Genomic DNA, 17,785 nt, shown 5'->3' with positions numbered 1-17,785 from the left:
GATCTGTAATCAGGGTTTGTAAGAGAAAGACTAAGGAAGTGTGTATATATATATATATATATATATAGTCGTACATTTAGTCTTGATTTTAATATTAAGTGTATGTAGTCTTGCATTAAGTCTTTAATTTAAAGACTTTATACGTATCTAGTCAACGGCTTAATTACGACAAAAGACAGCTTCGTAAGATGGTTTCAGACAATATACCGCCGCTGCACCAGTTGACAAAATAATAGAGAACTGGGTCTTACGTACAAAGCACGTGAAATATTATTAGAAAACAAGGCCAGAATAAAGACTAAAATGAATATATATGAAATTTATGTTTTTAAAAAATAATAATAATTGAATAATCATTGATAGAGAGAATAACTAAAGACTAGCAAGAGTAAAAGAATTACCAAAAAAGTGAACAACATTGTAATTCTTTTAAATGAACAAGAGTAAAAGAATTATGTACTTAACACGTTAAATATTATTTTGTAAAAATACAAAACCAGAATAATAGGAATAAAATTCATATATGACATATACATTTTTAAAAAATAATTGAAAAAGAGAGACTTTAGTCTTTAATTATAGGTGTCGTTGTGGTATACCTATAATTCTAAACTATGAAATCGGTTAACAAGTAATCTAATACCAGAAATTTTAGCATAAAATAAAGACTATAAAAAAACTACAAAGTGAACAACCATTGAGAATACCTTTTTGTTTTTGTGATTGACAAACTCATATCATAAAAAATTATGGTGAGCCATGCAGTATTTGAAAGGAAGATTTTCAAAAATACCCATTTTTCTATTTTACTTTTTAAAAATACGTTTACATGTTGTTTATTTCCAAAAATACATCTTTTCTATGTATAAAACAACTAAATTTTAAGCCCTAAACTCCAAATACTAAATCCTAACCACTCAAAAATATATCCTAAATGTAAAATAGATAACCCAATCCTAAAAAAGTTCTAAATATTAATATAACATATTGTAATTGTGTAAAAAAAGGTAAAAATGAAATGTTCAAAAATGGGTATTTTTGAAAAAGAATATTCGAAAAGGGATACTTCTAACAAATTCTCTATTCGAAATCCTAATTTGGATAATCCTTTTATTATTGAGTAAATATACATAATTTGGTCAATTGTAATATTTGAGCATAAGTCAATTAAATGTCAAAATAGCCTTACAATTACAATCTCATTCACATTATTAATTGAAACTAGGTTTTCTTTCAGACCGAAACATAAAATAACTAATAAAAAGCGAAATTGTCCAACAGAATACTTTTTTTTTAATAATAAACTCAACTGGCTGATCTGATCATCAGAAGAACATACAATACCACGGATGGACTCATCTCTAAAAGATTATTGCATTGCCTTACTCGAGTTTGGAATATTTTTCAACTAACATTAAGGTAGCCAAATCACCCATTACTAAGACTACTATGAAATTTTCTGGGCCATTTGATTTTTGTTTCTATAATAAATTGAACATGAATTAGTTTCTTTCAACATTTTGTTTTTTTGAATTATTTTTAATGGTTTTTTCTCAAGCTTCACTCAAACCAGTAACCTCTAAACTTTACCTAAAAATCTTTACCAATTAATCTATGAACGCTTATATTTTTTAACCTTTTTCCAATTTTTCTTATCACTAGACCACAACCGTTGAATAGCTAACAAAATGAAATCAAGCTAGAGATCAGCTACAGAGTTTTTGCATAGTTCGAGTTGGGGATGATCATGATAACTAGACCCAAAATGCTTGCAACACCCTCTCTAAATGAGAACTTGCAGGATCATGTTAAACCCTATTTTCTTAATAAAACGGTAAGAAAAGGGATATTAATATTGCCATGAACAGTGGTAATCTTTATCGCCAATGCCACTTTCGTTATTCCCTTCTCTCAAATGCCATAGAACCCACTTTAATCTATTGAAAATGACAAAAATATCTTTTATTTTCTTTCCTTTCTTTTCTCTTACTATCTCTCATCTTTCTTTCACGATCTCTAATTTTTTTTTCTCTCTCTTTTCTTCTCCCCTCTTTCTTTCTTCAACAACAAATAAATCACCACATCAGATAAATCTAGGAACTTGATTGTAACAGACGAGACCAAACCAGTGAAGAAGCGTTGCTTGATTTCTCAACTCTTTCATCTTCAATACTCATCTTCTTCCATCTCTCTCTCTCTCTGGAAACTTCCATATCATTTTTGAGTTTCTTCTCTTTGTTTCATTCTCTCTAAAACTTTAATGAAAAAGATTTGATATCTGACCTATTTTTTTCGGTGGACCAGATCAGGTATACCATATTTGATGGACCAGATCTGGGGACTAAATATGTCCATTTCTTGTTTTTAAACCTGCTGTTCACTCAATTTTCACAAGTTTTATTGTCCATCATGCAGTTCTTCAAACCAATCAGTGGACAACACTGATTTATCCTCCTAGATGGACAAGACTGATGAATTCCTCGATAGGCAACACTGATGAACCCTCTGATGGACAAGATTAATTAACTTCCTGGTAGACAACATCGATGAACTCCCTGAAGACAACAATTGATTTTGATGAACTTCCCGATGGACATGAGTGATTAATTCCCCGAGGCAATAATCGGTAGACAACACTAATGAACCTCCTGATGGACAACACTGATGAACTCCCCGAGAACAACAATCAAAGGACAACACTGATGAACTCTCCGGTGGACAACATTGATGAATTCCCAGATGAATTCCCATATGACAACAACTGATAGACAATATTGATGAACTCATCGATGGACAAAATTGATTCACATCAATTTTTATATATTTTTTAATTATGTTTTGATTCAGATTTCATTCAAGGGTAAAATCGTCTTTTTATCAATGCCATAAAACAAAAAAATGGCAGTTTCAAAAAGAAAAATTAGAAAATGGCATTTGTCATGAGTTTAGTTTTGAAAGTGGCATTTTTAATCAAATTCCTGTAAGAAAACCCTGTTCCCTACATTTAAAGTAGATGTGTTCATCGGATCAAAGTGAAGCTTAAAATTACAAACTAAGTCAGTGGCGCCGAATCCCTAATCTTCTTCCCGCGTGTTGAAACAACATTTCCAGTTTCTTGATTATACCTATATGTAACAATGTGATTTCATTTTAAATAGGTTATCTTGACCATGGTGATCCTACATATACGTGTAAGTTTTATGGGGCACTTATGTGCTTTGATGAACGCATAAACAAGAGAAAGAATCAAATGAATCCTATTTTCACTCTTTGTTGTGGACAAGGGAGTGTTAAGCTCCATTTACTTGAAGAATTACCAGACCTTATCAAGAAGTTTCTCTCAGGTGATGATCCACTGAGCAGAAACTATCAGAAACACCAACATATTTATAAATATGGTTTTTGCAATAACTTCACTTGGTGGGATAGTTGACAGATCAATATCGAAAGGTAAAGGCCCTAACATGTTTCGATTACGAGGAGGAAATTACCATTTAATATGAAGTTTGAAAACAGAAAATGGTGATTATGAAAAGTATTCACAGCTATATATTGCCGATACTGAGACTGAAGTTGATAACAGAGCAACTGTGATTTTGTAAATTTTAAAAAAACTTATAATTGTACTATCTAATTATATGTATTTTGGCAAAAGCAAAAAATGCATCAAAGGCAAAAGCACATATTGAGATGGTGGGAAACAAAACTTGAAGAAGGAATTAATTGAATCCATCATCCAAATGCTCAACACTATCAACCAATATGTCCAAAACTTCAGATCAGCCAAAGATAGGTTTGAATCTAATACTGCTGAACCGTTTCACATGAGAATTGTTGCTGATCGTGTTGGAGTTGATGGAAGAACTTATAGCATGCCTAAAGCATCTGAGGTTGCAGCATTAATATTAGGTGATTTCAGGAAAGAGAGGCCATCTAGAGATATAGTTATACAAGAAAAGAGTTTTGGGCGCCTATAGAGAATCAGTGAAATCCATATATCCTACTTGGCTTTATAGTATCCGCTGATATTCTGTTATGGTGGAGATGGGTGGAGGCATGGTATAGAAAAAGCTTTCACAAGAATATAAACAACCAGAACAAGAAAAAATGTATAAGCATGCGACAATGGTTTCCCTTCCGGATACAGGAGAGGGAAAACGAGTGTCAAACACTCCTACGTTCTAAGCGATTTTTTCAACAGTTTCTCTGTGCTACTTACACAACTATCAAGACAAACCAATTATCTTATATAAAGTATAACAAGTCCAAGAAACGCTGTGAGAATTACACAACCATAAAATATGAAGCAGAATCTGGAAAGATTAATATGAGTGAACATGAGAATCAAATTCTGTTCCCAACATCATTCATAGGAGGTCCACATTACATGGTGCAAAGCTATTATGATGATATGGCCATTTGAAAGCACTACGGTTTTCCAGATTCGTTTATCACCTTCACGTGTAATCCAAAGTGGCCAGAGATAACTATATATGTCCAGAAAAGAGGGTTGACTGCAGATGACAGACCTGTCATAGTTGCTAAAATTTTCAAAATCAAGCTGGAGTCGCTAATGAAAGATTTGATAGAAAAGCGGTTGTTGGGAAAAACAAAGGCTGGTAAGCATTTTAATTAAATAGTTAGAATAGGATTTTTGTAATCAATTTAAATCTCTAAAAAACCATGACTAAAATAGCTATACAATTGCGGCTATGTATACTATAGAATTTCAGAAGAGAGGACTTTCACATGCTCATATTCGATTGTAGATGGATGCTAAAAGTGAGCTACCAACTGCAGATGACATTGACAAGACATTTCAGCAGAGATATAAAGATGAAGATCCAGAACTTTATGAAGTCATTAAAGATTCAATGATTCATGGACCATATGGTGCAGCAAATACAAATTCACCGTGCATGGTTGATGGGAAGTGTTTTAAACTATTCTCAAAAAAATATGAAGATATAACCAAGTGTGATGGTTATCCTATTTTGGTTATCCTATTTATAGGAGGCGTCGTTCAGAACATTTTGTAGAGAAAAGTGGCATAAAATATGACAATAGGTATGTTGTACCTTACAATGCTAAATTATCTCTTCGTTATCGAGCTCACATAAACGTGGAATGGTGCAATCAAAGCGGTTCAATCAAAAACCTATTCAATTATATCAATAAGGGTCCATACCGTGTAGTTGCCATTGTGGAGCCGGCTAACAAAACCATTACAGAAGACACTAATGTTGGTGGAGCAACATATCAAACTAAAAAGAAGAAGAATGAAATCAAAGATTTATTTGACTGCAAGTTACTTTTTCAAATTTTTGAAGATTGCATAAATTACTAATTCACCATCAATCTGTGAAAATATCTTAATGTTTTCAATGATAAAGGTACGTCTCACCATCAATCTGTACGTCTCGGCATTAGAGGTTATATGGAGGCATTTAAGTTCCCCATCCAATACAGATCAACCCCTGTCCAGAAGTTATCTTGTCATGTAGAGGGAAATAGAAGACGTTTTGGAATGTGTGGCTAATCAAGATTCTCAATTCATGGCTTGGATGACTTTGAATAGGAATAATGCTGTAGGTAAAAAGGGAAAACATGCAACTCACATATGTGGAAATCCCAGGATACTTCACTTATGATGGGAAGAATAAAATTCAGTAAAAGGAGTCGTGGATTTTCATTAGGTCGTATTCATTATGTGCCCAAAAAACTAGAAGATGAGTATTTTTTTAGATTGTTACTTAATATTGTGAAGGGTCCAACATGTTTTGATGACATCAAAACCTATAATGGTGTTGTCTACAAATCATATAAAGAAACATGTTTTGCGTGTGGGATCATATCTGATGATCAGTTTTGGATTGATAGTCTATTCGATGCAAGTTACTAGTGTTTTGGTGAGTATTTATGGATTTTTTTTTTGCAATGATGATTCTTTCAGACTCACTATCAAGACCAGAACATGTCTGGGAAGAAACATGGAAGATTCTATCAGAAGATATTGAAAACAAAAAGAATGAAGAATTTAACAATCCAGGTTTGTATGGAGTTCGTTTTTCAATTAACCGCCTGCTTTAATGATTTTGCAACGCATAGCTTTTTTAAGGATCCAAAATTAGTATTTCTTAGAGTGTTACTTAATATTGTTTGCTGAAGATAGTTAGTTTAAATGTTGTCATGTTTTTCAATCTGAATTTAACTGAATCAGAAATAAAGAACTATGCGTTGCAAGAGATAGAGAAGATAATGCTGTCTAATGGAGGATCTTCTAAAAATATTGGAGACTTTCCTTAGCCATCTATAAAAGGACTTAATTATTCCAACCGTTTCATTGCTGAAGAAATGAGGTACAACCATGATGAATTAAAAGAAAAGCATGACGAATGGATTCAAATGCTAACAGATGAGCAGAGAGGTGATTATGATAAGATAATTAGCGCTGTTCTCAACAATCTTGGTGGACTTTTCTTTCTATATGGTTGCGGAGGAACATGAAAAACATATATGTTGAAAACACTTTCAGCAGCTATAAGATCTAGAGGATTGATAGTACTTAACGTGGCATCCAGTGGCATTGCTTCATTGTTGTTAGAAGGTGGTAGGACTGCACACTCAAGATTTACCATACCTCTGATAGTGGATGACTATTCTCTATGTAAACTAAAGCTTAATTTTGATTTGGCTAATTTGATCAAAAAGAAATCTTTTATCATCTGGGACGAGGCGCCAATGATGAGCAAGTATTGTTTTGAGTCTTTAGACATAAGCTTTTCTGATATTATAGGAGACGTTGAGAACAAAGTCTTTGTTGGAAAGGTTGTGGTCTTCGGAGGTGATTTCAGACAAATCCTTCCTCTGATTAATGGTGCAGGACGGGCTGAAATAGTCGTATCAGCTCCAAATGCTTCTTACATATGGGATCACTGTGAGGTTCTAAAGCTGACGAAGAATATGAGTCTACTAAAAAACTTAAATGTAGAAGAATCTAAAGAGATCCAAGAATTTTCAAATTGGTTTTTAGACGTTGGTGATGGTAGAATTTCAGAACCTAATGATGGTGACGCTTTAATCGATATCCCAGAAGATTTCTTGATTACAAAAGCAGATAATCCTATTGCAGGTATTACTAGGGAAATATATGGCAATCCGGCATTGTTAGGAGATAAACCTGAAGCAGAATTTTTCCAAAAAGAGTCATTTTAGCACCAACCAATGATGACATGAATACAATAAACCAGTATATGCTAAAAAAACTAGATAGTAAGTATTCTGATTTATACACATATTTTAAAACTATAACATTTAAATCTTTAGTAGTTTTGATTGTGATTCATATTTTACTAACACATTGTTTGCTTATTAATATACAGGTGAGAGAATGGTCTATCTAAGTGCTGATAGCATTGACCCAACAGATTTGGATTCCCTTAAAACTCCAGTGATTACACCAGATTTTTTAAACAGCATAAAGCTGTCATGTTTGCAACATCACAGCTTGTGTTTGAAAATTGAAGTTCCTGTTATGTTGCTTAGGAACATTGATCCAAAGGGTGGGTTATGCAATGGTACTAGACTTCAGATGCACAAATGACAGCACATGTTGTAGAAGCAAGAGTAATAACAGGCGATAGAATTGGTGATATAGTCTTGATTCCACAGATTGTTCTCACACCATCATACACCAAACTCCCTTTCAAAATGAGGCGACAACAGTTTCAACTATGGCTTTTGCTATGACTATTAAAAAAAGTCAGGGACAATCTGTAGAGCATGTTGCATTATATTTACCAAGACCAGTGTTTTCTCATGACAGCTATATGTTGCGTTATCTAGGGTAACTTCAAAAAAAGGATTAAAAATCTTAATTGTTAACAAAAAAGGCAAGATTGAGAGGAAAACAAAGTTGTTTTCAAAGAAGTGTTTCCGAATATATTGAAAGGTATGTCTCAACAAATTTGAACATGACTATATATTGTTATATCAAGTATCTTATATTAAAATTACAACGATTATAAGAAGAGACACAAAATTGTTAAGCGATTTTGAGGAAATGAATCGTTATTGAAACAAAAAAACGTTCAATTTTGATACGTCGGCACTCCAAATATTAAGCGATTGTTCTTTATATGTCGCAGATCTAAAATCCTTCAAATTATATCTGTATTTGTTTTTTAACGGTAACATTATATATTTTCTATGTCTCACCCTTAATATAATACATCTTAACATATTAAAATTTAAACAATTCTTGGGTTCACCCTTATGGGTGAACCCATCTTATTCATCCCCTACTTAAAAACCAATCAAATAGTCATGTCATCAAAATAAACTAATTATATTATTTAAACAAAATAATCAAATTAAACTCAATTATGGATACCATTTGTTATATGTCTCACGTAAAAAAAAAAAAAGGAAAGCATACATAACTGTAGGGACCACTAATTATTTGTGTTGTCTTTTATTTTTTTTTTGCTCTAAGAAAATATCGATTAAGTGCATTCTCATTCTTTTATTTTCCAGTTAAATTCTAAAATGAAAAAGAAAAATAGTAGTAAATAGTAGTAAAAAAAAAAAAAAAACAGATGCTCGCTCTGTATACAAGATACACATGCATCTTTGTAGATAAACTAGTATTAGAGAGAAGAAAATAAGATAAGTCGAGTAAATGTCAAATTTATATGTATCCAACAAAAAAAGAAAAAAGAAACAGAGCCTGAGTAAGTATCAATTAGGAATCCGACCAAAGATATTAAAATAGTTTTAGAATTGTTCATGGATTTAACGACTTGACCTCTAAACAAAAAGAGTTACAAAAACAAATTTAACTAATATAGATAATAATAGAGTTTCATCACTTCTATATGTTTTCCACTTCAAAATAATAGAACTTTACGATAAATCATCATAGTTCTTGTCAAATTCCTACAAAATATAAAATTTCAAATCACCATGAGGCCCGACTGTTTTGTTCTTTGGTTGTCCAACGGTAGCTTTTCTTTTAATTCCACGTGCGTTTGGAACTTTTTCGTCTTCTTCTCCTTCCACAGGTTCAACATTTGAAGTTGATAGCATCCATGCATTAGCTTTCACAAGTTCCTTTTTCTTTTCTTCTAATTCTTTAAGTAACTGACATGCAGCTTCATTTGCACACATCGTCAATTCTACATGTTCAGCAGCAACAGATGCAATCTCACGGAAATCGCGACATAAATGGCTGTAACACTTTCCAATCGATTGTGTTACAGATCCATTAAGTGTCTCTCAACGATAAGAATATATGCTTCGAGATTTTGCTTCTTTACTCCATCGAGTCAAGATGTAGTTAGATGGAATTCTTCTAACATCCTTCTTATCCAACACTTTCAGTGCATGACGACATAAGATCCCAGCAAAAGAATACTTCATGCAACTACAGTGTATTGTTTGGTTTATAGCATCATAATTAACCAAATGCTTGCGCGGTCCACCACGATAAGATACTTTGTATTCATATACCATCTCAGACTTACTGACCTTTTTTTGCAACATAATCACCAATAACTGTGTATTGCTTCTGAAACAAGCTAAAAACTGTGGGTGCATACACTTCTTCTGCATGTTGCAACATCTCTACAGAAGCAGATAATACCGATGAGGTGTGCATCATTTTGAAGTCTGCAGTTAATTCGTTATACCGTCGATCATCCAACACTCTCTCATAGTGTTCAAAGAAAGACAATAAGTCATAACTGCTCTTCATAGGCGTCTTCACTAAATCATAGTTGTGATTCTGGCTGAAAGACACAATCTTAAACTTTTGAAGGTAGCAAGTCATGTGAGCTTTACAACCACACCGTATAATTCGTTGCGAATAACATGTTTTGAGCTTAGTTTCCTTCCTAAACCTCTCTTTTGAGCAAACATAAAGAAGCCTCACCACCTTATTATTTATTTTCTTCCTTCGTTGTTTTCTTACATTGAAACCGTGTTCTCCTCCAAACTTTTTATAAACTTTATATGCAGTTTTATCAGAACTAAACTCCATCCCAATACACAGTTTATCTTTCTTCCCAGTTTCTGTGTTTGGTCCTAAAGTAGAAATCTCTTCAGTTTTAACATGGTCCTCTTTGTTGGCTTATATTATCTTCTTCTTTTTCCTCAAATTCACTGCCTGAAGCTTCGTCTCCACTAACTGAATCATATTTTCCGGCTTGAAATTAAAACTCTTTTTGACTAACAAAATCGGGTTCACCTGAGACTTGCAGACTATATTCAGATTTATCAACAGGAACAGTTTGATGATTACTCTCCATCGCAACCTACACAAATAAGATATGATTTTATTTTTGTATATCATATAAAATTTGTCAATAAAACGAAAAATAGATGATCAAACAACAAGAAAATAAAATAATGACGAGGAAGAAACACAATTATTTTTTGGTACAATTATCAAGAGAGAACCGACACTTGTATAACAATCGAAATCTATTGTAGATTTAGGAATTATACATACAGATGAATTAAAAAATTCGAAAGAGAAGAGGAAGAAGACACACATACCAGGTGACGTGACACGTGAAGATGGGAAAAAGGCACAACTAATTTTCTGTTCTTAATAGTCTTTAATGGTAGGATTTTGACAACTTTATGTGTTTGGTTCGTGGTAGAGAAGCAAATCTTTTTTTTTATGTAAAAACTAAAGTTAATTGACTTTATTTAATGTTATTGATTTATGTATGTTTTCCTTCTTTTACGTGAGATAATAAAGTAAGCTATATCCATAATTGAGTTTAATTTATTCTTAAAATTTATTTATGTAAGCTATGAAGTGGGAATCTTTAATTTAAAGACTACAAATATACTTTAAAAAAGACGGTCGGCAGTCCAAATATTATATTAAGTGTATTTACGTAAAACAATTAATAACGTTGGACATCTCTAAATGTATTGTAGTTTAGCATATATTAAAAAAAAATATATAATTTACAATCATAAATTAAGTTCTTATTTTTAAACCAAATAAATACTAAATAAATCACATTTAAATATATTATATATATATTAGATTAAAAATACAGCACTAGAACAATTATATATATCACTATAGAATTGTAAACTTTATCTACAATTTTGAGTTTATCTATACCATCCCCTATATATATTCATAAATATATATAGTTAGTTTGATTTAAAAAAAAAACAAAAAACATATAATGTATATATAGCAACGTAACATATGTAGTTTTGTAGTTACAAAACTACAACATAACTATGCCAATTTAAATAAACCAAAAGTCTAAAAATTATATAGAAACAGAGAAGAAAAAAAATTGACTCGTGGTGTACGATGGGTAGATGCTAGTGAATATAGTAGGATTGTTCATAGAATCTACAAAAAAACAAAATCATAAATATGGTGAACACAAATGAAATCAGAAATCGTATTTATATTTGTTCCATAACTTTTTTTCTTTATTTGTAGATTAGTAGGCTACATACATTTATACCGAGTACTTATGTCATCCTTCACTTGACCCTTTGTAATACCTTGTCCAACTTCTCTGGTGTTTGATTCCTCTGTTCAATCTCCAGCTGCTCTCTGTTTTTTTTTTATTACTCAGCATCATCCCGCTCACTCCCTTTATTCTCAATGTCCCACCTTTTACTTATAGTAGACTTGAGAGCATCAGCTTTCCTCCATAGTTGCAAGTAGTTCTTAACCAAAGAAAGAGCTATTCCTATCACAGAGACAACCCACTGTGGTATCTCTTGCTGACCCATCATCAAGCCAAAGCCAGCGAAAAGATAACCGTTGCACACTTCAAAATCCTCATCAACTTCATACAAGTAATCTAAGGCAACTAATAAGATGACAAACGTGAGTGAAGCTTGACTCAGAAAACTATCCTTATCAAGCTGAACTGAAGATCCCAACAAGTTGAAGGCATAACTGCACCAAAACGACCCAATGAATTTATAGATGGCGTAACTGTGTGTGTTGTTCAGACGCCTCAGAAGACGTAGCCGTGGGAAGGGAAAGAGTAGAACGGTACATACGACGAAAGTGATGACCGGGACCCAAAGCTTTTTAATTGGGAGAGAGGCGAAGAAGGTTGAGCGGAGGAATAGGCACACGGTGGCAAAGTACGATATGACGGCAACTGTTCTGGCCTTCCCCCTTCTGTCAGCGGTGAGGCTGTCATCATCTCCATCTCTTTCTTCAACCTGGCTCAGCCCATCAGGTTTCAAGAATTGCCGAATGTTTTTCAAGAATGAGAGTCCAGAACCGACGCAAATAACAACGAACTGGGGATGATGTTGTGCTCGGTCATCAAACTAAAACCCGCAAATAAGAAACCATCACACAAACCGACGTATTCATTAGTGTGGTAGATATGATCCATGGCAATGAGATAGAAGAGGAAGAACAGAGATGCGTTCATCAAGAACGTGTCACTCTCCAGCTTGATAGATGAGCCTATCCATTTAAAGAAGTAGTAGCAAGCGAAAGAACCAACCGACTTACTCAAAGCCCACTGGTATATACCATTAAAGCGGTTCTCAAGATTCAGAGGAGGGAGCGGGAAGAGTGGGATAAAGCATACTGCCAAGAAGGCAAGCGGAATCAGTTTCTTCGTCGCCGTAAGAGAAATGTAATAGGAAGAGCAGTAGACAAAGATAACGGTGGCGAAGTACGATACAATGGCAATGGTTCTTGGTGTGGGAAGATGCTTGTTCTTCCATGAGGAAGAAGACGAATTGATCGGTGCCGTTGCAGACGAATTGATCGCCGCCATCGGAGGGTTTACTTTCTTCAAGCACATGACAAAGAAATGGATCAAAATTTGTTATGGCTGTTGTTTAGCTATGTAAGTGTAGTATGGATCATTATTCATAGAGGGCAGTTTGTATGGGAAAACAGTAGACAAAAGAGTCCACAAAACATTAATCAGAACAAAAGACTCATTGGAATCTAACAAGAGAAAAACTGGAATAGACTGATGATGATTGCAGGTTATGCACAGAGTGTCTCAATAAGCGTCGGATGCAAACAGAGAGTTCATGACTTAAAAAGTATAGTGAAAGCAGGTCATCGCAGGGTCAGTCATCATACCGTGCATCCCGGTTTATTTACCTTGATCGCAGGGTCAGTCATCAGGCAGTGCATCCCAGTTTTCAGACCCTGTTGAAACTCAATGCTTTGCTCATATAATTCTTTTGAAACTCAATAATTTTGGGAAATGTTTTAAAGTAAAGATCATACCTTACGCCAACAATAGAAATGTAAGGAACTGAGCTTTCGGTGGGTAGGTTCTTCCAAGCGTATATTTAAGCTCTGGCTTTGATCTATGTAGCATCCACGATCAATAGCCATGTCAACCACCGTTTCTTGTTTAATCTCCCATTGTGTAAAATTGTAAGAAAGTCAAAGGGAGACTTGCAAAATTAGACTACAAACTTGAGTCAATTGCAATGTTAGACCTCTCATTTTCTCTTTCCAACATTTGCCACTTTCTCCCTATTAAATCTTTGTATTCACAGAAATGCCATTATTTCTGATTTATCTGAATTTTTTGTGAAAATGTTTATTACATCCATATTCTCATATACTTCTTTTATTTACAGTTGTGCCACCGCCATCAATTTTCCAATAACCATGAACAACCAAATTTGAAGCTCTTACAGCTTCAACAACCTGAATTTGTAAGCTTAAATAACACTCAATGCTATGAGTAAACTGTAATTTCAGTACCATTAGTGGTTATGTTTCTGAAATATCGAATATGTGGTCTACTATTGCATTCAAGGCCAAATAAAGGTATATAAAATGCAATTGTCCCAAATTCAAATCCGAGATTCACTGTAGTGGGTGAAGAAAAGTATTTTTTTTAAAAAATGAATAAAGAACCTTTACCTGTAGATAGCTTTCAAGTCATTAGGTATCTCAGGGACATTGCATATCGAACCATTCTCACTAATGACCTTCTCTTTCAGTGTTGGAGTCCAAAGACCCATTTCAGTCAAATCATGAAGACGATGCTTATTTACAAGTATGAATTCCCCACTGAACAAACACAAGGAAAGGGAATGAGTAAACCAGTGTGGGGGAATACTAGAAACAATTTAATCACACACCTCAATCCTCTGCGGCTGTAGATGTTTGATGCATATGGCTCGAAAGATTCGTTGTTCCCGAGAATCTGACTGGTTGAAACAGTTGGCATCAGTGAGACTAAAAGAGAGTTCCTCACTCCATTCTTTGATATCATGTCTCTAAGCAAAGCCCAGTCCCAGCGGTTAGATGGAGTCACATTCCACATGTCAGGTTGAAGAATCCCCTATAGAATCATCGGATATAATCAAGCACACGATCTACAATCCTAAATTACAAAGTTAACTCACAAGATATTTGATATAATTGCAGGATGAGATGCATACCTTGCTCATGGGACTTCCTTTGTATGTCTCATACGCATTATACCTTGCAGCAAGCTCTGAAGACGCATTGAGTGCATGGTAATAAATGGTTTCGAATATATCCATATTTAGTTGTTTGGCCTGAAGTAACAACAAACCAAACTGGTTAGAACAGAGAAAACAAAAAAATTCCCCAAGGATGGTCATTAAACAAAGAAGTCTACCTGTGGAGAGTCAAATGGCATTCCAAGTAGGACAAATGCATCTGCAAGACCTTGTACACCAATACAAATAGGTCTATGACGCATGTTTGAAGTTTTTGCCGTCTCCACAGGATAGTTGTTTCTGTCTATTATCCTATCGAGATCATTAGTAACAGTAGCAGTTACCTGGCCACACAAAAGTTAAATAAATAAATAAAAAAAGGTTCCAGATATATAGATTTGTTGAGATTCAGATTTCTTGTCAAACAAGGCAAGTGTTTAGTATGCTATATAATATCTGACCTCGGCTAGCATGTCAAAATCAAAGTAACGACTCTTTGAGCGCAGACTGCCAGCAAGCTTAGATGGATGAGAGTCCAATGGGACATCCTGTTGTGAGAAGAATATTGTTAAGAGCTATACTCTCGAGTGATGAAGAAAAAAGCAAATTTAGAGAACCAACAAACTAATTTCTAACTCACTTTCTCCCTAACAAATCTGGGCAAAGCAATCGACGCAATATTGCAAACAGCAGTTTCTGTTGGACTAGTGTACTCAATAACTTCAGTACATAAACTGGAGGAGTTAATGGTACCAAGATTTTGCTGATTGCTTTTTCTGTTGCATGAATCCTACAAAAGAGTATCAAATTCAACAGTAATCAAGAGCCAGTGGGTTATATTATATGACTATAAGAAAAAGCTACAGAAATATGAATGTTACTTAACCTTAAAAAGCATGTATGGCATTCCTGTTTCTACCTGGGAGGTCAAGATGTCAAAATAAAGGTCCAGCGCCTCAAAAACCTTCTTGGCCTTTCCCTAATACAAGTTATGTTCGTTCAACTTACATTATAAAAGAAGCAGTATATATACATCGGATGAAATAGCTAGGGACTCACCTCTCTTTCATACTTTGTGTAAAGTCTCTCAAAATCTAGGCCCCAGCAATCAGCCAATCCTGGAGCTTCATTAGGACAAAACAGTGACCACTTCCCAGCACTCCTGACTCTCTCCATGAAAAGATCTGGAATCCAGAGAGCTCTAGCCATGTGCTCCTCCACCTGCATTGTAAAAGTTATGTCTTGAAAAAACTACACATCTCTATCTTGGTATGACTGTACTGTACCATTTCGTGGTTCTTCTGGAGCTTTATAAACTCAAAGATGTCAGCATGCCATGGCTCCATGAATACAACAAAGGGTCCTTCACAATATATACATGAGAGAGATCATCATATATACTAGACAAAAATGATATCACCAAAGTTGCAAAGCTAAGATTTACCATTCCTCGTACCTCCTCCTTGAGCAACATCATCCAGTATTGGAACAATGCCATTTTTGACCCGAATGTTATGAACTGAAACACTAATACTGCCAGTAGATTTGCTTACAACAGCACACTTTTCGAGTGTGGCCTCGATACTATCATCTTTCATGCAGATAAGAAAGCTGCTACTTAACTGCCAATTCAATTTATTTTTCAATAAATAACCGTGAGCAAATAAAACGCCTTACTTAAAGAATATATATATTTCAATACATAAGGTATTTTATTTACTTGAGGCTTTGGAGTTCCTGCATGGATGAGAGTAGGAGATGCATGAGTGAACAATCTCTGAGACATCAAATGGTAACTTTTTATTGCGCAATCGATATCTTCCATGTGGATGCCAACAGCAACCCTCATAAGCATGTGTTGAGGCCTTTCAACAACTTTCCCATTGACTTTCAAGAGATACAACCTCTCAAGCGTTTTAAACCCGAAGTAATCATAATCACAATCACGGCCATATATGATTTCACTATCCAGACGAGCAGCGTTCTGAGAAAACAAAAAAACACATTATTCCTAGGAAATTTTACCATGTACACCGCTCATGACACCAATTTAGAAACATATATATAGGATATAGCCCTTTATCTTAAAGCTACCTTACCTCCATAACTATCCTAGATACATGCTCATCTATTAGAGAAGTCTTCAGTCCAGATGTTTCATCGACAAGGTGGTACATGTCTGCAACCCTGAAATTATAAACTCAAATAATGAATGATACACACACTCAACTCAAAGCAAGACCAAGAAAAAAATCCAAGCTGAAGAGTAATCTCACGTTTCAGAAAATAAATTCTTAGTGTTCTTATGAAGATTTGAGACAGCAATCCTAGCAGCAAGCTGAAAACAAACAAAAATAAAAGGAATGCAAAAATCATATCCTATTACTGGCAGAAAAAAAAATAAGGAAAAAATACTGACGTACGTAGGCATAATGAGGATGGTCGCAAGACATGGAAGCAGCCGCGTCAGCAGCCAATTCCTCGAGTTGAGTCGTGGTGATTCCATTGTAGAAACGAGCAGATACTTTTTGAGCAACGAGGAGAGGGTTACAATGGTAACTGCTAAGCCCATAGCTTAGCTTCTTAAGTCGCACTTTAATCTTCTCCAAGTCAAAAGTTTCCACCCATCCATCGCGCTTCACCACGTACATGTTCTTTGCCATTTTAGCAGAGGATTCTGGAGATTAAAAGACTCTAGTTTCCTTTTTTTTCCCTAGGCTCGAGTCGACCTTATCTTTCTAAACCGACTCCTAGGGATATGGGATATTTATAAGGGATCTGAAATTTGAACCTATTTATCAGATTAAAATTAAATGAATCACTCTATTTATCTACTCCTATTAAATAATAAATAATTTGACGGTTTATTAAATAATTTTAATTATCACGAAAATCTAAAAATAATACTATATATTTTAAAATACTAATTTTCTTTGAATTTTCAACACCAAAAAGATATTGAGTATATTTGGAAATATGCATTGTTTTTTTAGTTGAGAAATACCTTAGACTGTTTTAGATTTTTCTCCCAAAAGTAGCACATAAGCTTAATTTTTGGGAACTTTATTAGAAATGCCATTTTCAAAATAAAAGTTGTAAAAAATGCCATTTTTAAATTTTTCTTCTTTAAAATGTCATGTTTCAATTCTATGCCGTTTATAGAAAGATAAAATACCCCTAAAATAAAGAGAGAGAGTAAAAGAGGGTGTGGATTATTTTGTGTATTATCTAAAACATCATTAATAAACGATTTTCTTTTCCATTAAATCATTGATTCTTAACATTCTACAATTAAAGCTTTGATTGGTTTTAGAAATAAATTGTG

The 17,785-nt window shown here is 34.1% G+C and overlaps 1 pseudogene; it reads right to left on the bottom strand.

Moving 5' to 3' along the window:
* On the bottom strand, positions 13,648 to 17,142 carry LOC104750201 (annotated as a pseudogene).

Source organism: Camelina sativa, chromosome 16, assembly GCF_000633955.1.
Source record: "Camelina sativa cultivar DH55 chromosome 16, Cs, whole genome shotgun sequence".
Classification (NCBI taxonomy): domain Eukaryota; kingdom Viridiplantae; phylum Streptophyta; class Magnoliopsida; order Brassicales; family Brassicaceae; genus Camelina; species Camelina sativa.
Note: the sequence above shows the minus strand (reverse complement) of the source record. Positions and strands in the feature narration are given on the sequence as shown.